Source organism: Thermobia domestica, chromosome 15, assembly GCF_964235325.1.
Source record: "Thermobia domestica chromosome 15, izTheDome1.hap1.1, whole genome shotgun sequence".
Lineage (NCBI taxonomy): Eukaryota > Metazoa > Arthropoda > Insecta > Zygentoma > Lepismatidae > Thermobia > Thermobia domestica.
This window is the reverse complement of record NC_137468.1, coordinates 9,379,075-9,404,535: the sequence shown is the minus strand read 5'-3', so window position 1 is coordinate 9,404,535 and position 25,461 is coordinate 9,379,075. Positions and strand designations below refer to the sequence as shown.

The window sequence follows — 25,461 nt, the reverse complement described above, 5'->3', positions numbered from 1 at the left end:
ACTTAACCTGAAATAAAGATCACAGCTGGTTAAAGACGATTTTCCCTTCATTGAATTCTATCTGTAGATAACAATACAGGACTTCTCAGAAAGGCGTAAGGAGGATGGTTTTTGTTAAAGACTAGGGATGGCCAGAACCGGTTCCTGGTGGAACCGGTTTTTCGGATCCAGGTCTGGAACCGGTTCTTCGGATCCAGGTGTAGAACCGGTTCTTCGGATCCAGGTCTAGAACCGGTTCTTCGGATCCAGATCAGGAACCGGTTCTTCGGATCCAGGTCTGAAACCGGTTCCGCTGGAACCGAAACTTTGTGACCATCCCTACGCTAAACACGAGCTGCTGGCAAGCTGTGAACAGTATGCTAGATGAAATGGTGGAAGCGACAGGCGGCGGCAGCTTGTCTCATTTGGCTAAATAAACTGGGTAACTGGCAAACTCATTGGCTAAACAGGCAAACTGGCCAACTCATTTGGCTAAACACCCACTGGTGGACCAAATTTTTTTTTCTGGGGGCACAAGCGGGTCTGGGCGGGGAAGGCACAAGCGCATGGTCCTCTTTTCATTATTTTTGAAGGTGAACTTTATGCCTCCTTTACGGGTCTTTGGGGGCTTTCGGATCCAGGTCTGGAACCGGTTCCTAAGATCCGGTTCTGGAACCGGGTTTTCAGATCCAGATCTGAAACCGGTTCCTAAGATCCGGTTCTGGAACCGGGTTTTCGGATCCAGGTCTGGAACCGGTTCTGAAAACCGGATCTCCGAGAACCGGTTCCTCGTGGAACCGGTTCCGCCGGAACCGGAACTTTATGGCCATCCCTATTAAAGACCGCCCATCTGATATGTTTAAGCTATAGGCACCTTGTGATTCCAGGCTAAACTCAATCTTGTCAAGTCAATCGACAGGTAGCATTTAAAGAAAGGTCAACAGAAAATTGTGTTACCGTTTTTCTGTCTAAAAGACAGATACAAATATAAAAGTAGGCTCCCAAGTTTCAAAATTATGCTCTGTGTGTGGAAACTATTAGTAGAAGACACCAGAGAGCTAGAACCAGGCATAAATTCAGAAGGGGTCCAAAGAGAATTTCTGATCTCATAAATAAAAGTTGTGAATTTATTATATGGAACTTTTGGATGCCAACTGCGCAAACTCCAAAACTGAAATTTTCCATGAGAAAAATTTGAACTTCATGTAATGGCATCACGAAAATGTTATTATTAACTATCAGCATTAGAAAAGAAACTTCATAATTAACTATGTTCTTAGTTGCAACCGTAAAAGAAGTATGAATTTTTCACAAGATATTGAAGTTCTCTCCTGAAAAATTTCCATTTTGGAGTAACGTACACCACTTGGTACTCATTCCTGAGGCAATGATATATACCTTATATCACTCATACGCTCATGTGTTATAAAATATTTTTATTCCAACTCTACCAAACGGTTCGATTTACACAATGATCCTAGAAGAAAGATGCACTCTAATCACATTTGGCATTACTCGAGCAGACGGTTCTACCAAATTTTGACACATTTATTACATTGTCATGTTAGGTTAGAGCTCTGTATTTTATTTAACAGAGCATGCACTAAATAAGGAGCCCCATTACTACTTGCAGGTTGACTCTAGAAGGGCTCAGCAAACACAGTGCATAAAACACGAACCACTTTTGCTAGGTGACCACTAAAAAGCACGAATGCTATCTAACCGAGTCAGAGCAGGAGCACATCAGGGGTCCGAGCAGTAGCAAGGGGTGCGTCCGTAGGAAGTAGGCGCGTCAGCGACGGGGAGCATTGCATAAATGAGGATAGTGGAAGAGCACACTTACATATTGGGCCTACAATACTTTCACTACCACTCAAAATTCATTTCAATATGCTGTATACTGACAATAATTACTTATATTCGCGCTCTCATTCCTTTACGAAAAATACATTTTCTATTTGGTAGAATCATCTGCTCGAGTGAACCCTCAGATTTTACACGTCAATCCCGAAAGGCAAGATTTTCAATCCCATAAACTTTCATAAGTGCAAGGAAAATTTCTTCTTCATCACTTCCCTTTTCCCCCAATGCTTTCAGATTCCTTGAAAAAAATAATTTATATATTTTAATTTTTTATTATATATTTTTTTTTTAGTTTAACGTCTCATGAATATGTCATTTAGACTAAATGAGACCGATAATAAATGAAAGTGAATGACTGTAAAACGAAATTTTTTCGTGTTCTTTTAGCGGGAATCTTACCCATGACTACGTGCACCAAAGGCCCACGTGCTATGCACTGGAGTAGCGAAGATGACTTCGAAACTTCATTGAGTAAAAATGTATTTGAATTCTCTCCTAGCTTGAAACTTGAGCAGAAAATTTATCTGGTATGTCAACCGATAAACATGTATTTAAAACACGCGCGCAATCATCGTGAAATTTGTTTATCTTCAACCTCAATTTAATTTAAACTTACACTTACAAGATATCCCGTAAACTAATGCTTTGCAACCTTTCCCTTATTGGCGAAACCGTGTAAATACATACAAGGTTTTACTGTTTACACGACACCAGGCGACAATCTACAAATTATTGGACGCATTTTTGAATTTGGGAGACCAGAATTCTTTGATTAAAATTTATACTTTCTTGCTATACCTACTTCCTGTAATTTTGATGGTTTAGGTTAGGATTTTTGGATTAAGGGGGCCATAATCGTTGCTTAAAATTCGTACTTTCTTGCTATATTTCCTGTATTTCTTGATGGTTTGGGCTAGGTCAGATTAGTACCTAGTAATTACCCTTACGTAACATCCTCATTTATATATATATATATATATATATATATATATATATATATATATATATCGGGTGTTGCAAAATAAGTGTTACAACTCTTGGGAGGTGACTCCTGTCACTAAGACAAGAAAAAAAGTTCTCTTGAACTTTCTGCTATCGGAGATAGTTTCAGATCTACAAGGTGCCGAAAGCGTGGGAAAATGACTTTCGGACGCCAATAGTTCGGAAACTATCCAACATAAAGAGGGCGGGTAAAAAATTCACTGAAGAAGTCATACCTGCTCTATTGAATTTTGCATGTTTCACAATCCTACCATGCACGCGCAAGGGATTCCCCAAAGGAACGTAGGGAGTCCCGGATAATCTACCAAATGAAACTTGGTCTAAATGGATATGAATTGATAGGCTTTCTACCAGGTAACAATAATTCATTTGTATTAAGTCGATATCTGGAACAAATACAAAATGGCGGACACCTTCATGCCCGTTGTGTGTGGTTGCATAATCGTCAGGTACGAATGCTGGCCAACAGTGAAGTTCTGAGTATTAAGTGTAGCGAATTTGTACTTCAATGCTCTACAAAGACATCTGGAGTGTCGGTAGAGCATAACAGATGAAGCAGGGTGATTCACATGTGTGGTAACACTTAACGAAAAATGCCCAGAAATGCACTCATACTCAGTAAACGTGAGTTCAAAACGTCGTAAATGTAAGGATTAGCGTCAAGAACATGAAAGCCATTGCCAGTTCACCAATAATATTCCTTCAAACCGATGTAATATGATGTGCAGGGTTGCATAACAATAAGAATGCAACAACTGAGGCCAAGTTGAAATTGTGCAATTGGACTCACTAAGAAACTGGGTAAACTAAAGGAATGTCACTAGTGGGATCGCATGATCGATATTGAAATGTGACCAATGTCTGTGTTGATATCAACATGTAGCTAATGGACAAATGTCAACATGTCCCACTACTGCTGGGACACCGTCTCACGTGCGAAAAATAGGAATTACCTAATGCATACCTTATTAGTATGCAACCCTGCACATCATATTACATCGGTTTGAAGGAATATTATTGGTGAATTGGCAATGGCTTTCATGTTCTTGACGCTAATCCTTACATTTACGACGTTTTGAACTCACGTTTACTGAGTATGAGTGCATTTCTGGGCATTTTTCGTTAAGTGTTACCACACATGTGAATCACCCTGCTTCATCTGTTATGCTCTACCGACACTCCAGATGTCTTTGTAGAGCATTGAAGTACAAATTCGCTACACTTAATACTCAGAACTTCACTGTTGGCCAGCATTCGTACCTGACGATTATGCAACCACACACAACGGGCATGAAGGTGTCCGCCATTTTGTATTTGTTCCAGATATCGACTTAATACAAATGAATTATTGTTACCTGGTAGAAAGCCTATCAATTCATATCCATTTAGACCAAGTTTCATTTGGTAGATTATCCGGGACTCCCTACGTTCCTTTGGGGAATCCCTTGCGCGTGCATGGTAGGATTGTGAAACACGCAAAATTCAATAGAGCAGGTATGACTTCTTCAGTGAATTTTTTACCCGCCCTCTTTATGTTGGATAGTTTCCGAACTATTGGCGTCCGAAAGTCATTTTCCCAGGCTTTCGGCACCTTGTAGATCTGAAACTATCTCCGATAGCAGAAAGTTCAAGAGAACTTTTTTTCTTGTCTTAGTGACAGGAGTCACCTCCCAAGAGTTGTAACACTTATTTTGCAACACCCGATATATATATATACCTAATTTTGACCTCCGTTCCAAAAGTATTGTTAAATGAATCCAAAGTCGAAAGACTGTAGGGGGCCCGGCCCGAGTAGATGCTCCGTAAATGCGCTCCTGATGCAAATAAAACACAAATATATTATTTATAAAAGCTATGAAAGGTTTGAGATAGTTCGGACCCGGTGGAATCCCCAATGGATGTGCCCTTGCACCCATTCACTTTTTTTTTTTTTTTTTTTTTTTTTTTTTTTTTTAACATATTAAACACTTTAGTATAGGACAGATACCTTCTCCGATACAGCGTGTGAAATAATTTGTAAATATTTCCCATTATAGTTTGAACTTAGTGTCCTTAGAACAGAGACGTACTGGTATCACAATACGTTACGTGCACAAATTATAGAAATCAAAATATTGAAATATCAAAATAACAATATTTAATACCGTCACAAGCTATTTATTCATATAAAATTCTGAAATTATATATATACATATATATATAGCGAGACCAAAATTGGAAAGATCTGCTCTAAACTATCAACCCTAAATTAATCTATTATTCATTGATTCGTCATTCCTGCCTTTTACGGGTTACTCCTACTTTATAATGAAATCAAATCATTTTTATACAATCTGCTTAACGCACGATAGAAGCTTACTGAAGCATCAACTGTACTGGTTGTTCTTGCATTGATAATTTAAAAACATTATATTGCTATCCACAATTACCTCTCCATTACTGCAGGAATGGTGAACTATTCCTACATTCTGGGCACAGTGACTCAAAGAGCGCTTACATGTGATGCACAGGGTGCCAGGTTCGACCCTCGGCCAAGTACGTTTGTGGTAGACAACACCGTGTCCGTGGATTTTCTCGGGGTACTCCCGTTTTCTGCCATGACCTATGTTCAGCAGAAGGAGTCCAGCAATTTTTTTCTAAAAGAAACGTCACAATTTCGGTAATTTCTCTTAAGATTAGGTTAGTTTATGTTAGATTATATTAGTATAGGGGTCCAAATAATTTTCCAAAAATGAAAAAAAAATCGCTTATTTATACTAATATTAGGTTAGTTCAGGTTATATTTGGTTACGTTATGTTAGGTCTAAACACTTTCTTCGTCCATTTCTCTTGTAAATTTTGTATTTTTTACGTATTTCCGGACTCCTTCTGCTAAACATAACCCTCTCCCATTTTGTCATTCCACCAATTCAATCATAATTCATTTGCCTTAATTATGGTCTCCCTTAGTATAAAGGGCATAACTATGTAACGTTAAACTGAAATATTTCATTTCATATTCCTACATTCAGTAACAACTACATAATTTCCGGCTATCTTTATTAAGCGCAAACAGATTACGCTACTTATCACATCTAAATTGCAACTTAGATAAACTGTTGTATACACTGCAGCTAGCAGTGACTCTCTCTGCTCCCCTGTTCCACCGTACTCGCCCAGTGACTGAAGTAAACACAATACTAGCGTCCCAACCCACAATCAGCACTGCTATCCCAGTCAGATACCTACTGTTGTCAGAAAATCATTTATATTACGTGTGTGTGTTGGGGGTGAGGTATCATCACAGAGAAAATAACAAGGCATAGGTATAACGTAAGCGGTCAATCACCTACGGGATTTAGAAAAAGGGTTCGCAATAATCGACCATCAGATTGATCTGGTAGTCTCATTTACGAGATTAAATATTATAGGAATTTTTATATTTCAGCGCCCGATTGCAGAACTTGCTACTTTATTTCCTCATAAAGAAAAACAATTAAACAAAAGTTACGCTCCACAAAACCGAAATTCCTGAAGTAATGAATCATTTCAAAAACTGCCAGAGCCGTCTGGTGACGATTATGTGATCCCCTTGCTAAATCGCTTATCAGCATTGCCAGACTACGATAATTATCAAAACATAAGATAATTTTGAGCTCCGGTTGATAGAAAATATGGCATAAGGAAGAACAGCTGTTTGTGCGGAGACGGAAAGGAACAAAAAATATCGACTGTAAAACGAAAGAGGAAACAAAATGACATTTTCCTTTTTGAATCCTTAACCCCTTCAGCGGACAAATCTCAGGTCATCAAAATGACCATAAAATCACAGTGAAACTCGGTTCTCTTTTTCGTGGGCGAGAACAAGTGAATTGATGATCCTGTTTTTTCACTTTTCCTTCCCATTATACAATTTTATAAGTCATGTGTGGAACATGTATACATACATACACACACAGACACGCACGTACACACACACACACGTGCACGTAAAATACGATAATTACTTTTGATAATCGATAATTTTTAGTTATTGTGACGATAAATTTGTTTCTGTATTCTGGCAACGCTGGCTTAGACGTTTGGTTGTTTGCTGTTTTGTGTATCATTGTCTTATCTTGAATTACAGCTCTTCAGATCCCTGTTTCCTGTTGGGCATTTTATCCCCTCGAATATTAATAACCTAATTCGCACACTGCGATAAACAGTACGTTCGTGCTTTAGTTCGCAACGTTATTTGTATTTTCTAAGTTTAGTGCAAGAGATAATACAAAATGGAATCAGAATGAGGTTGGTTGCTACAGATAGCGTTAGTGTTCACCTGTTTAGAAGTACAAAGCTCAACTGTGCGACAGTAATTTTCTAATTCTTGCGTACATAAACTGAGCACAATTTTATTGATGAGTAACAATGCTTGCAGTTATAGGAGTGTTGTTGACCGAGTCAAGTGCTAGGTTTACTGTCGTACATCAACCTGGCATAAACAAACTTTACGAAATTATATTTTTGAAACATCGCTCCGTACATTTGTCACCTTGTGCAATACCGTACTCTATAGAAACACTTTCGATTGTCCATTTTATCATCAGTTCTCGTTTCAAGTCATTGACTAATTCGAAATCTGATCGGAAATGTTGACATACCTACCGAACTTTTACCACACTTGTATCTAAGGACTTCCACGAAGTGGAATCTTACCATTACATATTTACAGATTATTGTTTAGTTATCCTGTAAGTGTAGAATTACACGAGTAGACATTTCTGCAACTTACATACTAAGATGATACATTGATAATATACGCTACTTGACATTATCAACAAATCGTGGGCGTCTATCTATGAATAATGGAACGTGAAGTTATTTAAATAATTTGGTGTTTATACCTCGGACCAAATGACTCATTAGTTAAAAATGAAGATATTATTCGCTACTTGCCACAGATAATACATTCCAGTTCAATACGCAAGGTACTGTTTTCAAAAACAAACAATAATATAGTAAACTCTCCACCATTTTCTACCACAGTGCCATCTATAGGACAAATCAGCAAAATAACAAGTGCAGCCAAAAGAAGGATGCACTGCAGAAAATAAAACACTTTTCCTGCAGTGTTGCTCGTTCTCAAGTTGAAATATTTCATCTTCGATACAATAATATTGAACATTCTTCACCTACTCCCACCCCACCTCATCTCACATGGAGGAAATGTTAGAAAAATACAATCGAATTTGCTGAATATTTTATCAACCATTTCTAATATATGAACTGGGTTTTATTATTATGAAGTTTCTAAACCAGGGATGCAAATAACCACTCGCTCACTCGCCCGGGGCGAGTGGTTCATCGGTGCGGGCGAGTTTTTAATATCAGTTGTATGTAGTGGCTAAGGGAAGGGGGTCCAGAGGGCCCCCCCCAAGAGGTCCGACCATGTACTTTGGTACTGTGATGTTTGTAATTTTTTTATATATATTTTTATGTTTATATATTTTTTGTTTGTAATTTTTCTATATGTCCCTATAACAGTATTTGTCCCCCCCCCCAAACACACATCCTGGCTACGCTACTGGTTATATCACTATTAATACCAAAGGTGAGTAAATGGTTTCTATTGTGGGATGTGGCCTAGTAGTTATTTTCTATTCTTTTTCTTGGGCTAGTAAAATTTTGTTGCTTATTTTCATCTCTGTTCTAGACACTACCTCATAGGTCATCATTTGATTGGAATTGATGAACGTTCGTATCAGTTCTGAATTGTTTGGAAGTACTTTTCAAAAATGAACCTTTTTTTTTTTTTCATTTATATTCCTTCCCAGTAAAACCAAAAAGAAATGAAAATGAAAAGTGCGTTGTGGTCGTCATTCTATATTTAAAAAAAAAAATAGAACGCATCCCGTCCCTCGTTTCGTAGAAAGGAACAAATTCGTTCAATTACTGTGTATAGTGTTGATCTCAGGGTCGGTCCGGCCCATGGCCTGGCGGGGATATGGTCGCCCGAAGGAGCAAGGAGGCCCGGGCCCCACCTGGCTCCAAATATATATATATATATATATATATATATATATATATATATATATATATATATATATATATATATATATATATATATATATATATATATTTGGTCTAGGAATTAATTCGTGCGGGTGGACAAGAGATGGCACAACGAACGGAGCGTCCCACAGTTCCGTGTATCCACACATGTGTTGCAAACCCCTGTCATCGCATATCGTTCGTAGTATAGGGCCAAGATATATCCACTGAAGGTATGCTACAGGCGAGAAAGCGCGCGCAATTTTGACCATCATGCTTTGAGCCTTCTGACGTCACCCCGCTGATTGGTTGCATCGTCTGCTAAATCGGACGCGTCAAGTTTGAAGCGTTTAGCAGGTGATTTCACGCGTGTGTGCATTATTTGCCTTTTATTTCTTTTACATTTCTGTGAACCTCTGCCACATATTGGATACATAAAACAATTACACAGAACAATTGCAAACAACAATTGCTAGTGTGTGTTTCAGTGTGTTCGTGTTTGTTTGTGTGTTAGTGTTCTGTGAGTGGGAGTTGTTACTTTTTATTCCTTCCTAATTTAGCAACTCATGAGTGACAGAGGTAAACTAAAAATTCGTGTGTATTATTTACTTTATAGTTTTCTGATACTTTGTGCTAATTCTTGGCCGTGTCCAAAAGTGCATAGTGCACACTTCGAGGATGCACACTCGAAGTCTACAAATGGAGTGCACACTAAATAGTGTACACTTCGTAAAATTAGCTTTTGATCAGCACTTGGTTACAGCGCCTCGTTATGGTGGAATATGGAACATTGATAACAAAAGAAGGGAGAATTTCGCGTACTAGAAAAAATTAGCATGCTTTTTTTTTTTTTTAGATGAATGACTTTCCAGTTATATTAAAGATAAATAAACCGTACAGATTGACTATATGGGGTAACCATAAAATGATTTAAGAGTTTTTTTCATGTATGCCAACAGCTTCAGCTTTGCCGTGCCTGCAAATATTTGTCATTTTGGGTATTTCACGCGCAGATTAACAAGAGCGGAGCATAAATGCAATACATATATAATACATGTGTGCGTTGTCTTATGTGCACAATAAACTCGTAACAGCATAAAAAACACTAAACTATTGGCGATATTAGGCATGCTTGCGGAGGGAATATTTAATAATCTCCCGAAAGAAGAGTAGCACTGGTGATTAGGGCGCTGAAGACACTTTTGCGAATTAGTTTAGGAATTTTATTGCAACTATAAGTAGGCAACGTACAAGAGCGTTAGGACACCGAGGGGAGCGGTATTTACAATAATGTGGCACAAAACTACTTTGGAAGAGGGTTGATACTGAGTATAATTGCTTCCTGTACGGTAGATTACACAACAATGACAGTATAATTGTTGTAGTTCTACTGTATTCTTTCAGTTCAGGCATACTGATTGAACTCTTTCTACCATATTGCGCTAATATTGAAGTTCCTTAGATGTTATTCTTTCACTGTGAATTTATTGATTTTACCTGGAAATCATCGAAATAGTGTCTCCGTATTCTTAATCTACAGCAAAGGTAATACATAGAAGGATGACAAGGAAAGATATGGTAAAGTTGAACAACATGAGGACCAAAATTACAGGAAAAAGCTATTATGTCGCTATGAAATACCAATTTATAAGGATAATGCATACTCAAGGCGGATAACCCTAATTAAAGTAGTATGGTAAAAATAACAAAAAAAGTGAGATTACTATCTTATAAGCCTGCTTGAATGGAGTTCTGTATAGTGTATACACTTCAACATTTACGTGCATTTTACTACGCTTTCGGCGCCCTACATCTCTCTTGAAATATACTCTCCTACATGCTTCCCACTGCGAAAATGGTTATTCAGTAACGAAACAAATCCCCTCGTCCAAATATAAACGTAAAATAAACTACTAAAAATATAATAAGAATTTTATGAAAATTAAGAGACGGTTTTATGAAAAAATACAGTATGTAATGTAATGGCTCTCATTGTTCAACTATACGGAAGAAATTATTTGTTCATAATCTTTTAATACTGGGTACAGTAATGGGATTATATGAATTAAGAGGAAGGCAAGTCTTTACTTTGGACATTTCTTTCAATGAATCGTTCAATGAACCGATTCGTAACGAAGGCGGAAAAGAAAGTGCTCTGCGGGGTTCCAACCAGCCTTCACTCGCTAACACTCGCTCGTCAATATTATGTGAATTAAATATTATACTTTGGTACAAAAAGGAACCAACCTAGCTACTACCTTATATACAGTATATGGGTGAAGAGGCAAGTTCTTAAAACCGGAACCGAGAGATCAAATCGCTAAATCGAAGAATAAAAAAAATGAAATGGCCATAGTAAAGACTTACCAGGAGTAATTTGTGAAATCTTTGATAAATGTGGAGAAATGAATTTTTGATCTGTATTTCACTTTTCGGTACCTGTCAAAAATACACAATGTACGGTAATTGGTATATTACAGTCTCTCTCAAGTGCAAGGAAATATGGTAGCGTTGAAAGGAATTCGTTTAGAATCAAAACTATAAAATTAGGCTTATGTGTCTATGAATTAACATTTGCGGCTGCGGCTGTAGCTGTAGCTATAGAGAAATGAATAATCTATGTATACTATGCTAGAACTTAATATTTTAATTCATACACCATTAAAATTTGTCATTTACGTGCAAATAGCCGCATTACCGATAGTGCAACTATTTCAATTAAGCTACATAAACCATGTAATATTTAAGCACAAACGTCTTTATAGCATTATTAAAGAAACTATTTGTTTGTTTTCCCTATACTATTTTAAATTCTATTGCATACTCAAAGAACATAACGTAAATACATTTGTTATTTGCGTAATATTTTTATTTTCGACTTGTAAAATCACTAACTTGTATGTTTATCAAGTAAATTATTATAAAATCAGTCCACAAATATATTTACTTAAACAAAAATATTAAGAATATGCCTATTAAAATTTTATTAGGTCATTCTACGAGAAATCGCCATATTAAGCACACAAGTATACTAACGTAGTGTACATCCTCGCACACTACGCACTATGCACTCGCACACTTGTGAACTTGGACCTTTTGACGCACACTAGGTGACGTCACTTCCGGAAATAATCGTACTTCAAATGTGCACTTGTATCTTTTGGACACGGCCCTTGTCAGTATGAGTACTTGTGCTGTAGCGGGTTGTCCTAATAATTCGCGGAAAACGGAAGGGGTAATATATCATAGTTTTCCGAAAAATGAATGCGTTTTAAGAGAATGGGTAGCACGATGCAAGAGAACCGACAAAATCAATTTTAACTATGTGCGTGTCTCCTCAAATCACTTCTTGCCGGATGATTATGAACGGGACTTACGTAATGAACTCTTAGGGATCCCTCCCAGAAAGAAGTTACGTGCAGAAGCTATCCCATCTTGTAACATACCGAATTGGCATGGGGAAAAAATACCTTCTTCAAGTGCTGAAGAAGGTTCTCGCTCGCAAAGATACCTCTCTCAGGAAGTGAAAAAACGTGCTGTCTCTAAACTTCAGAACGTATCACCAATTAAAAGAACGCAGGATGAAGGTAGTAATACTATAGACATTAAAGATGCCCCAGAAGTGCGTGACAAGGAAGTAGAAATCAACGAACTTCGAAAGAAAATCGAAGAACTAGAAAAAAAAGGTTGCATCACAGCAGAAAATGTTACTGAGATGCAAATCAGTATTAAAAGAAGCTAGGGCTACACGATATAAGATTCGGAAAAGAAACCTGAAAATTTCCCCATGTAATACACGAAAATTTGTAACAGAAGTAATTCACAAAATTCTGTCTAGTTGTTTTACAAAAGGGCAGATAAAGCGCCTTCTTCGTGGGAACAAGCGGGTGACGTGGAGTGCAGAAGATATAGCAAGAGCTTTGATATTAAGAGCTCTCTCTCCTAAAGCATATTCCTATTTAATGACATTAAAATTCCCTTTTCCATCGCGTGCTACTCTTCAGAACTGGACAAAATCTGTAGTGTAGGCCGGGCATACTTCATGAAGTTTTAGCTCTACTGAAATCAAAAGTAATGGCACTCGATGAATTAGATAAAATAGCGGTGTTATGTTTTGACGAGATGAATGTGGACGGTCGCATATGCTATGATTCGGCTGATAATAAAATTCTTGGTCCTCATTCAAATGTCCAAGTAGTGATGATTCGTGGGAACAAGCGATGGAAAGAACCCATTTTCTATGATTATGATACTACAATGACCAGCAAACTTCTAAATGAAATCATAAGTGAAGTAGAAAAAAATTGGTCTAAAGGTTGTCGGCGTCACATGTGACACAGGGGGGAAAAATTCAAAAGATGGAGTGAACTGTGCGTCATAAAATGAAGCCATGTTTCCACAACCCTGTGGATACAAATAGGAAAATCTGGGTTTTCCACGACGTCCCCCATCTGTTGAAACTGTTTCGAAACCATTTTGTCGACGAAGGCATAACACTTCAAGATGGAACAAAAATTGATAAACATCTAATTCTTAATTTGTTAGACCATCTACCCCATGAAGTCAACGTCGCACACCATATTTCTGAAATGTATATAAACGTCAGAGGGCGCTTGCGGCAAAACGTTAGGCTTGCAGCACAACTTTTCTCACGCCGAACAGCTTGTGCGTTAAGATACGTTCTCCATAAGGATAAAGAAGCTAATTTCATAGAATTGATAAATTATGTCTTCGATGTATTCAACTCAAGAGTGCCCAAAGACAATAGAACACCCTTGCGTTGTGCTTATGGGTTGAATCTGACGAGCCAAGAAAACGTACTGAAAAGGTTTTCTGAGGTGTGCAGCACGATGCGTTTTGGGAACAGAAAAGGGTTGCTTCTTTGTCAAACTGCATTCATGACATCTATCAAGTCACTTTTGGGTTTGTTTGAAGACTTGAAAAAAATTAAAGTTTCCTACATCCTCACTTGCAGATTAAATCAAGACTGTCTTGAAAATTTCTTCTCCAGGGTACGTGGGCTTGGTGTATTTTATAACCAGCCTTCTCCTTTTGAAGTCAGAAACATAATACGTTTGATTATTCTCAGCAAAGACGCAAGTGAGATACCACTCTCTTGAAGAACAGCCGTTGAGGATGCCAATGTAAGTGAGGAGGCTAGTGAGGAAAGCAGTGATGATCTAATAAACATAATGACCAACGACCTTTTCATCGACATCATTGATGCACCAAATTCATTCCAAGTTCAGCCACAAACAACTGCAGATGAAGATCTAGCGGAAGATACACTGCTGTTATTAGAAGAATATGGTGATCAAGTTGACAGTGAAGATATTTCTTTAGATGCTTTAAAGTATGTTGCTGGTTACATCGCTTTTAGATGCCATTCCATTGATAGAACATTAGGGAACCCCTCTGAATTATGCGACGAAAGCGAAAGATCCTCTAATGACTGGATTTCATTCGTTTCGCGAAAAGGACTTTTTACTCCATCTCCGCAATAGACTGAAACAATTAAGCAACTGGAGGTTATGTTCGCTGCCTTCCATGGTTCTGATTATGCGTTAGGCAAGGGTGTAATAAAGCGATTGTGTGCTATTGTAAAAGAAAAGTTTCCTGAGCTTCATGATAAGGTCATACGTACGTATGTTCGAAGGAGGACATTTATCAGAATCAGACATCTGAACAAGAACTTACAGGAACAAAGCATGAAGAAATCAGCTGCGAAGAGGAATCAGTTGTGGGCTTCTTCGTATCTTGGAAAATAAGAAGTTTGCAGTAGGACTAATTTCCACACCTTCTTCATACGGGGTAAGTAAAACAGATATTTATTTGTTTGATAGTGGTGATGATGATGTGGTGTTCTATCCGAAAACAGGTCTTTGACGCAAAAGATCCCTGGTGGTTTTCCATTGCCTTCCATGGGGGATGATGACTTACGTATAGGTAATAAGCTTTGGCGAGCGAGTTAGCTTTGTTGATAGAGCGATGAGCTTGCATTCCGAAGGTCGTGGGCTCGATTCTCATTGCCGCCAATCATCCTCACGGGTCTTTCAAGGTTTGCTTCAGTCCTGCTCCGCAAATGCTGTGATGGCAAATAGGTCCTAATCGACAGTTTTCCAAATCCTTTTTTCGTTGTTATTGTTATGCAACGCTATAGATGTTATAGTTATGCGCTTCAAAATATCCCCTAAGTCATGATTTTATAGATAATGTATTTATATTCACACTCAAATTAAAAATAGGCCTGTATTAATATTCAGTAACAATAAGCGTAGCCTTATTGGGTCAAACAACTTTGTTTTGTGTCAAAATTTTGACTTGCAGAACGTTTCATACACACAGGATTTTTTTTTTAAATTTATTTATGAAAACCAGTTTCTACGTTATTGAAAGGTGGTGAGGGAAAAATGTAATATAAATCAAACGATATGTATAAGAAGACCCATCTTTGAAGCAACTATATTATAATGGAATATAAAAGTTTTTCTTTAAAAAAAATGCCTGCGTACTTGTTACAGTTATTCCCTCGGAAGGGTCGCTCATTGCGGCAACTTATGGTGTTTCACGTAATAACAGAAACAATCTTCCTACAGCCATCAGCGAGATGACGTCAGCGCGCCAACAGCGAATCACAATTCAGAGAGCGGGAGTAGCTGCCTCTGGTATAGGGCAGTGGATTAAAGCGTCAACAACACCAGTTTGTAGTTAAGTGAACATGGCGCAATTTGTGCCTGATAAAGTGTTTTTGCGGGGTGTCCTGCTGCATTACTTTAACATGCAGAAAAGTGCGACTGAAAGTCATCGTATTTTGGTGGAAGTGTATGGTGACCATGCTCTAGCTGAGCGAACGTGTCAGAAGTGGTTTGCACGGTTTAGAAGTGGTGATTTCGGCTTGGCAGACCAAGAGCGAGCTGGACAGCCAAAAAAAATTTCAAGACGAAGAATTGACAGCATTGCTCGAGCAGGATTCGTGTCAAACGCAGGAACAACTTGCAGCAGCATTAGGCGTTGATCAAACAACAGTCTCCAAACGCTTGAAAGCCATGGGAATGATTCAAAAGATGTCACATTGGGTTCCACATGAATTGAAAGACAGAGACGTTGAAAGACGAAAAACCATTTGCGAATTGCTGCTTCAACGACAGAGCAGAAAGGGGTTTCTGCATCGAATTATTACGGGTGATGAGAAGTGGATCCATTACGAGAACCCTAAACGAAAAAAGGCCTGGGTGAAACCAGGTGAACCAGGTCCATCACAACCAAAACGAGATATTCACTGTGCAAAGGTTATGCTGTGCATATGGTGGGATATGAAAGGTGTGGTGTACTATGAGCTGCTGCAACCGGGTGAAACTATGAATGGAGAACGTTATCGACGACAATTAATGCGTTTGAAGCAAGCTCTGGCCAGAACACGACCAGAATGGGAGAACAGACATGATAAACTTATTGTTCAACATGATAACGCTCGCCCACATGTCGCAAAACCGGTCAAAACCTATTTAGAAAATGTCGGATGGGAAGTTTTACCCCACCCGCCGTATTCACCAGACGTTGCTCCTTCGGACTACTACTTGTTCGATTGCATGAACAACGATTTGATTGGACAGCGGTTTACTTCTTCAGAAGATATCTAAACATGGGTCTCTGACTGGATCGCTTCCAAGGATGAGGACTTCTTTCGCCACGGAATCCGTACATTGCCTGACAGATGGGCGAAAGTGGTGGCTAGCGATGGACAATATTTTTCTTAAGGTATTTATGTATTTTGTGTTTGTACTACAGCTTCAATGTGTGCGTACCAACCGCACGAATTAATTCCTAGACCAAATATATATATATATATATATATATATATATATATATATATATATATATATATATATATATATATAATATAGCAAGCCACGTATATTAAATAGCAGATGTAATATAGTAGCTAGTATAGATGGGCCTTCTTGAAAATTTTCTTCGGGCGCCCTTACCCGGATAGATACTACTTTTTCTGTGAATATACTTAATAATAAGCACTTATGATTGTAACTAGCAGACACTGGAAACAAAGGAGTATTTGTAGATTTCCATTATTATGAAGTAACATATTTTGTAATTGTGGATACGTCCGTAGAAATCTGGGGTAGGGCTAGAGTTGCCCCCATGAATTCTAATGGGGAAAGACCATATTTGCCCCTCCATAATTTTCTATTAAAGCGTCCTCATCCACAAAGATAACTGAGAGTATTTTAAGCTACATTGTGTCTGCCATTATGAATTACTATTTGCTGAAGAACTATAATTTAAACATATTTAGGTAGCAAAAAATATTCTTTTCTAAAATTAGCCTCTTATTTAAATAGTCTACTACTCTATTTTTAATGACAGTTTTAGTCTATCTCTACAAATTAAAATGTAGGGACATTTATTGTAGTCATACTTCCATGAATGATGACCACAGACGGTAGGGTGTTTAGTTCATTGCCCCTATACAAGGTTTGCAGATCAGTGGTCGAAGTGAGACGGTATGCGGTGGTATGCCGTACCTTCTCTGGTTTCTCAGTGGTGAAGGCATACCGTCTCTGGTTTTTCAATGATTAAAACATACCGTCACTGGAAAGTAGATGCTAAATATCTTTAATAAATCTATTTTTATACACAGTAATTGAACAATAGCTTTGCACGTAAAAAGATTTTTATTTCTTGTGTAGAGATAATTTCAAAGTTGACAACACCGACATTTTTGTTATCTTTTTCCTACCTTTTGTTTTAAAAATGAGGTGTCTTCAAAGAAGTTCACCTAGTTTATATTTTGATGTGCCATATTGAACTGTTCCTTTGTTATGTATGCATGTGTGTCTTCTTGCCTTATACATATAAATGCCGTGTTTTGAGCATGGGCGAATTTAGGGGTTGTCTGCTCATGGGGCGGACCTTCCGAGGGTTTGGAATATCCCACAGTCAAGGAGTTTTCCTGCAGAAAATTGTTAATATCCCAATTTGGTTTTTGAGCATTTTCATATATAATTCTCTCTAATAAAACATAAGGTCATATTTTTTCAGAAAGTTGTTGGAGGGGGATCAAAGTCTCTCCATATCCCACAGAGAAGCTTTCTAGTGGTTTTCAGTCATTATGTAAATAGAAATGTAACATTTTAGGCAACATACCGTCACTGCATTTCAACATTTAAATAGCCGGTATATCGAGTGAAAATCGTAATAGAAAATACCGCCTCTGCTTTTTCCCTCCACTTCGAACACTGTTCCAAATGCTAAGTTTTCTTTTGTGCTTCTTACCTAACTCAAAGACTGAGAACATTTCTTAGAATAATCCTTTATCAACTTCTCTATTCTCAAATTAGATTTTTTTTTTTAAAAAAAAAACTATATTATACGAATTGTAAATGTAAAGTCCTATAGCTGAAAATACATTATCCTCTCGAGCGCGAGAGATCAGGGTTCCATTCTCGGTAGGAGCTCATGCGATTCGAATTTCACGTGTTGAGTTGTGGAGCCATGTCTATATAGTCTCACTTCTGAAAGGAATACTAAACTCTAATTGGGCCGTTTCACGATTAGGGTCGAAATTGATGTTCCTTATAAAAATTTCCTTTTTAAAATAGAACTACGATTTGGTTTTTGTGTGCACAAGTAGCTAATGCCACATCAATTTACGGTCAATATTTAAACTTGAATTATTCATTTTTATTTTTTTTAAAAAAAATATTATTTTATTCGTAAATGTCACTACCGTAACATGTCCCCAGCGACAAGTAGGTAACATTCATTGTATTTTATAATACTTACAAGTGCGAATTTTCTCTTGTTTCTTTACGTGTTTACAGAAAATGAGCCCATACAAATTCATAAACAAGTAGGTAACATTCATTGTATTTTATAGTACTTACAAATTCGAATTTTCTCTTGTTTCTTTACGTGTTTACAGAAAATGAGCCCATACAAATTCATAAACAAGTAGGTAACATTCATTGTATTTTATAGTACTTACAAATGCGAATTTTCTCTTGTTTCTTTACGTGTTTACAGAAAATGAGCCCATACAAATTCATAAACAAGTAGGTAACATTCATTGTATTTTATAGTACTTACAAATGCGAATTTTCTCTTGTTTCTTTACGTGTTTACAGAAAATGAGCCCATACAAATTCATAAACAAGTAGGTAACATTCATTGTATTTTATAGTACTTACAAATGCGAATTTTCTCTTGTTTCTTTACGTGTTTACAGAAAATGAGCCCATACAAATTCATAAACAAGTAGGTAACATTCATTGTATTTTATAGTACTTACAAATGCGAATTTTCTCTTGTTTCTTTACGTGTTTACAGAAAATGAGCCCATACAAATTCATAAACAAGTAGGTAACATTCATTGTATTTTATAGTACTTACAAATGCGAATTTTCTCTTGTTTCTTTACGTGTTTACAGAAAATGAGCCCGTACAAATTCATAAACAAGTAGGTAACATTCATTGTATTTTATAGTACTTACAAATGCGAATTTTCTTTTGTTTCTTTACGTGTTTACAGAAAATGAGTCCATTTATATAAATTATTAAATTCTCTTTTTTTTCTCTTCATTTAAGGTGACTTTTTGGTGACGTAAGTGGTGTCCCTAGCTTTTATTGTCATTACCGTTACTAGTTACTCTTTCGTTCTTAAATGTTTTCGGTTTCGTAATATTGCATCCGAAACAAGATCCAATAGTGTCTTGTATCCTTTGCATGAGTTGTAGGCACATGGAATCAGACGAAAAGCGGTCTGAAGAATTTTATCGCTGCTTTTGTCTACAGGGTGAGCTGAGTTATGACCGTTACACAGATTTCCGCTATAAAGATAATGTATAACCGGAACATTTAACTTGTGTTTTGTAATCCTTTTAGATTAGGTTCTTCCTTCATTCGTTTCGACAGGCCACCTATCCAATATTTTCTAGAAATTTTTGTGATACGAAGAAATGTCACTACCATAACGGTCATTACCGTTACGTGAAAACGCGTTACGTTTCTTAACGTTACACTTAAATAGACACACGAACATAACTAAATTTTTTGTCATGTCAATAGTTTTTGGAATGATACAACTGTACAGTGGCGGCCGGTGGATTGTGGTTTCGTGTTTTGCAGTACGAACGATAAGAGACAGAAGATATAAAGTTGACTCATTGACTAATCAGCATAACTTTAGATGCAAATGCTATGTGACATGTTAAATTAAAGAAAATTCTGCTTTTAGAAAATAAAAAATGCAGAACATTTTATCCGATTAATCACCTTAATTAATTAGTAAGTTCATTATCCTCTCTTTGGAGCAAATCTGTCTAATACATGCTAGTTAAACTCTGGTATTCTTATTGTCAGGTCTTTTTCGATGGAAAGCACAACCAATGGTGATAACCTTTCTTGGGACATTCAATTTCTTGAAAGTGTCACCTCTTTCTCATATGGAAAAAAACTTTTCGTGTTTTGCTGACGCCATAGGTACAATAATATTAATTTCAGAAGCTTTGTAGATTCACTAAGTATTTTTTCTAGATTATTGCGAACGATTCATTCTAGCAAACTCAGTCCCTGACAGTGCGTTGACTGAAGAGAGTTCGTAGCAGAGATTAGTGTTATAAAAAAATGTACATTGAACACACTTTAATCACAGTTTATCCAGGAAAATTTAAAATAAATTGAGGAAATATATCTGGTGCAAACAACACTACTTTCATAAGATATCTTGTAAATTTAAACTGGATTTTTTTTTCGAACGCTCTCCTGAATTGCCCTTTGCTTGTTTTGTCTAAGCCTTAATTGCAAATTTTTCCTCAATTGAAAGCTGGTCAATGTTTTTTGTAAGTTATTTACAGAAGTCATGGTATACAATTCATTCAGAATTTGTAGGTTATTTACAGAATTAAAGCACACACAATAAAATTAAACCTAATAATTAAAAACCAAACCAGTTGATACAAAAGAGGTACTGGTATATGAATTCCGAATGTCACATATTCATACATCAACACACACACACATGTGCGTAAAAGAAAAAAAAACTACATTCCAAATCATCCGTCTTGGTTGTTACGCAATGCCCGAGGAACACAATATACTTCCACATGAGGCAAAACAATGCTCACCAATGTGATATGTTCTGAAAAGGAAACCTCGAAACCCGCCAGATGAAGGATCAGCATGTAACAGAAGCCAAAAATCAAAGAACATCAATACAAACAGCACTGCCAGTTCTACTTAAATAATTATTTTTAGAAATGACCTGTTTGAAAGTAAATATGTTTCCGAACATTTACCAGAAGATCAAGAAACAAAAAATTCATGAAGGTAAGGAGTTCGTCGTTCGTTGGCAATAATAATATGATAGTTCTTTTATTTTGCAGGAGAAAATTGAGTTTATCCTCCTAACAGTGACACTCAAGCCACTCCTAATGGTCACACACACATACTACTTGCAAAGATTTGCTAGTATCATCGAAGAGCGAAATTTTCTTAGCAATTGAAGACTACAGGAGAAAAATGAGGGAAGTCAGATTTTTTATAACTTTACACAATTGCCTTGTTTTCCACTGATTTACCTCCTTCTTCCCTTGTGGGTAAAATCTTTAGCATTATAATCTTAGTGACTAATCTTCTTCTTACTGTTGGTTTTCAATTGTGTAGGGGCGCGGTGGCTCAGTGGTAGAGCTCTCATCTCCGGTGCTTGGGGTCCATGATTCGATCCCAGCTCGCGCCGTGTGAACTTTGTGGTGGACAAACACCGTGCTCGTGCTTTTTCTCGGGATTGTTCCGTTTCCTCCTACTTTCTTCCTTCCACCATTTCATTCATTTCTGATCATCACCGTCTCCTTTAGCCCAACCAGCATAACCGTGGGACGTATAATGGGCAGATTTCTTTTCATTTTTCAATTGCTTACGTCATTGCTATTATTTAAGTATTTTACCTTTTGACAGATCTTGGGACTAATGAGTTTTTTTCTTTTTTTTTAAGTTTGGGTCTAGTAAATATTTCTGCCACATTCCTCAATCTTCAGATTCCTCTTCTAACTCCCATTATTTTCTTCTAGTTTTCAAATCACTTATGTTCTTCTTCTTCCTATTTCTCGCTTTCCTTCCATCTTTTCTTCTATGGTGGTACGAAGACAATTTTTTTTTAACAAGATGTGTCCAATCCAAAATTGATCTTCATACGAAGGAAAAACATTCTCTTCTCTCCTATGCGTTTTAAAAATCGTGTGTTACTCTCTCTCTCTCTCTCTCTCTCTGTCCATTTTATCTTCATTACTAGACATAAAATAATAAACAGGGCGTTACGTTAACAAGTAATATGTCAATGGCCTAGAATACTACATTAAATTATTTCTTTCAGTAATATAGCCTACTTATACAGGATGTTTGGAAGCAAACACAAACAAACAAACAAAAATTAAAAAAGGGAAAATGAAAGAAATTATAGACCAATGAAGAATGCACAAATGTGTTATATTGGTGTTATTGGGTGTATCAAATGTCGAGACCATTGGCCAACTCAGGCCCGTAGCCAGTCCAAAAATGTAGGGGAGGGGCGGTAGAAGTTAGGGGCGATACAACCATATTATAGTTAATTTGAAATCATATTTTGAAAATTTTAGGGGGCCAGTAAAAACTTAGGAGGCCAGCCCCCTAGACTCCCTGTGAATACGAACCTGGGCCAACTGCGTTATGAATAAAGATATGAAAGAAACTGAAACATAGGTCAGTTGTTGATGGACTTTTCCCACTCGCACCAGGCATTTGAGCTCCACACTGGTAAGGCGCCACTATGTTAAATGAAAAAGTAACGTTTCCAGTTGAGCAGGTTCTTTCATCAGAACATAAGGGCATATAAAAATTACACAGTGAACATATACATTGTTGTGTTCTGTAACCAAGAATATCTCAATCCATTTCCCAACAATGCTGTATTGCTGATACGATAAGGGCCCAGGAGAACAGCCTATTGAACTCTGAACAATGCATTTTCATTTAACCCAGGGCAAAGTATCAATGTCGAGACTAAACAGTTGGTGCCAGTGTTGCCACACTTGGTACAATTGTTCCAAATTCAGCCCATTTTGACATTCATCGGCCCGTTGGTACCACATTGGCATTTTCAGCCCCTTTTGTGTTAAAGTTGGCACAATTCTTCCCAATTCAGCACCATTTAACAATTACTTGTCACATTGTCTTTCAGGGAAGGTTCTAGGACCTTGAACCGGTTTTACATTTATATATATATATATATATATATATATATATATATATATATATATATATATATATATATATATATATATATATATATATATATATATATATATATATATATATATATATATATATATAAATGTCAGTTTACTTACCTTATATTCTTCTTAAGTCTATTATCGTTCTTGGGTCGTGAAATGAGCAAGAATAAGGTGCAATAATTTATATTTTAATATTCTATTATAACGTACCGTTTACATACGAACTCGGAGATGATTGATTTATTCCTCATTTTATATATTTTTCAAATATGGCGATAATACCGATTTGTTTATTGTTCACTTTGAAATAGAGACGCGTTTGGTTTCCATACAATACATACCGAAGATGATAACTGTTTTTCGTTTTAATTTGCGATCTCTGTTATACTTCCTACGTACGAGAGAAGTTTCATCTACTTCCACGGTTATTCGGGGCCTTCCTATTTGGATGTTTTTTAAAAAGTAATTTTTGAAAAGAGTACCTTCTTCATTTGGACTCTTGAAGGAGGGGGGAGGTGTTCTAGAACTCTACCTCTTTTAGTTTCGTATTATAGAGTCATGTATAATATTATACTGGTATAAAAGAATGAATTCAGCCCTTTTTGTTTCAATTTGGTACTATTTTTCAGCCCACTCCAGAGCAAGGAATGTGGCAACACTGGTTGGTGCAGTTGAAAAAAAATTACATTAAAAACAACCTATTTTCACCAGCTCTCTTTTTTTCTTTCTTTCTTTATTCATAACAGAGTTGATCTATGGCCCTGGAATTTTGATACACCTAGCATAATAGCCTGCCGAAAATTGTTTGAAACGATACAAGACAACGAAATGGACGGTGAAAGTCTGTTGATAGGGCGTCTCTGGCTGGAGGGACGAGGGGGACGCGTCCCCTCAATATTTTGAAGTACAAACTGTTCAATATTCTATTCTAATTTAATTTATTTACTAACGACAGAATAATGTAAATAATAATAATTATATATATATTTGGAATATAATATTCAGGCTGTGAGACGATTGTAATCGAGTTCTTGATATACCTTTGGGGGTCTGTGAAGGTAAGCAGAAAGGTAACAAATAGAATCGAAGTTAATAAGCAGGTTGGGCTAGGCACTACTATTTAAATCACTTTCTTTGATGCCCCCCAAATTTTACGTGCCAGAGACGCCAGTGGTTGAAAGTAGGGGTAAAAGTTATAGGAACGCGAGGGGATGTCATCACCCCACTTCCAAAAAATATCTATGGCGTCCCCCCACTTCTTAAAAATTACAATGGGCAAAGATAGGCACTGGAAACAGCGTGACGTCATCCACTTTTACCCCTGGTTGAAAAAATATAGTTGTTATATTATGTCTAGATTATATTTATTGTAGTAGTGAAAATCGAATGTGTACCAGTTTTCGGTTCCTGATCTACAGTTTTTCGTTACTAGAAGGCCTCACGGATGTTGTCCTATGCTTCATGATTACACTTGTTGCCGCCCCTGTTCCACATCCATTGCTGTATGAGTGGAATCTATAAAATCGCAATAAACATTCTTCTCTCTTGACATATGTTCCCGAATGATGATCTTCCCGGCTACCCTTCCGTCCAATTTTCGGCGGGTTAATTGCTTTGAAATTGTGTATTTTTGCACCCATGCTAATCTATATATTTTTTTTTCAATATGCTTTCCTGTAAAAATTCATGTTTTCGTGTAGAAATTCATTTCCCAAAATATTTTCGTCTTGTTTCCGAACATCCTGTATTAGCAGTTAGGGTCATTATCAATAGAGTGACCCCGCCTAGCGTAGCCACTAGCGCTCTTTGCTTTTGATGCTAAAAGGTTCAGGGTTTGATACCTGGTGGAGATACTCGACCGGAAAGATGTAACAGCTTATTTCAGGGACGGTATCCGGACTGAGGTTTTCCTTGCGTTTCCCTCATTCACACTAGGCAAGTATCGAGATAGTACTTCACATACAGGTCCCAGGCCGCTTCCTTTCTTCCCATCCTTTTCTTGCTTCCTCGGATAGTGTGCTCGTCGAGAAACGTCATCTCTCATACACTGAAAAAATGTAATTAAATTACCAAATATCAATGTAAAATCATTTACCCTTTATTTTGTAAGTTTATATACATTTCCTTAGATTAAATTACAAAATTTGCTGTTTTTTTTTAACAAATTTACAGTAAATTTATAAGAAAATATGATATTTTTATCGATAAAAATGTAATTTTACACCATTTCATAGTAATTTTACTTTATAGGTGTAAATTTGATATTTTTATGTAACAGGCTTAAGGCCATAGATACGGGTAATGTCCACAAATATGTATA

The 25,461-nt window shown here is 36.9% G+C and overlaps 1 protein-coding gene across 2 annotated transcripts in view; it reads right to left on the bottom strand.

The window, feature by feature from the left end:
* The window catches only part of Pi3K92E (phosphatidylinositol 3-kinase 92E), an 82,893-nt gene extending 75,009 nt beyond the window's left edge, over positions 1–7,884 (bottom strand). Inside the window, exon 1 of one of the 2 annotated variants that reach the window (XM_081741294.1) lies at positions 7,762–7,884. The gene's annotated coding sequence lies outside the window, so the exon portion shown is untranslated. Of the gene's footprint in view, positions 1–7,521; positions 7,543–7,761 lie in introns of those variants that run through there. The other variant, XM_081741295.1, reaches the window with a different exon arrangement.
* Positions 7,885–25,461: the final 17,577 nt, after the last annotated feature.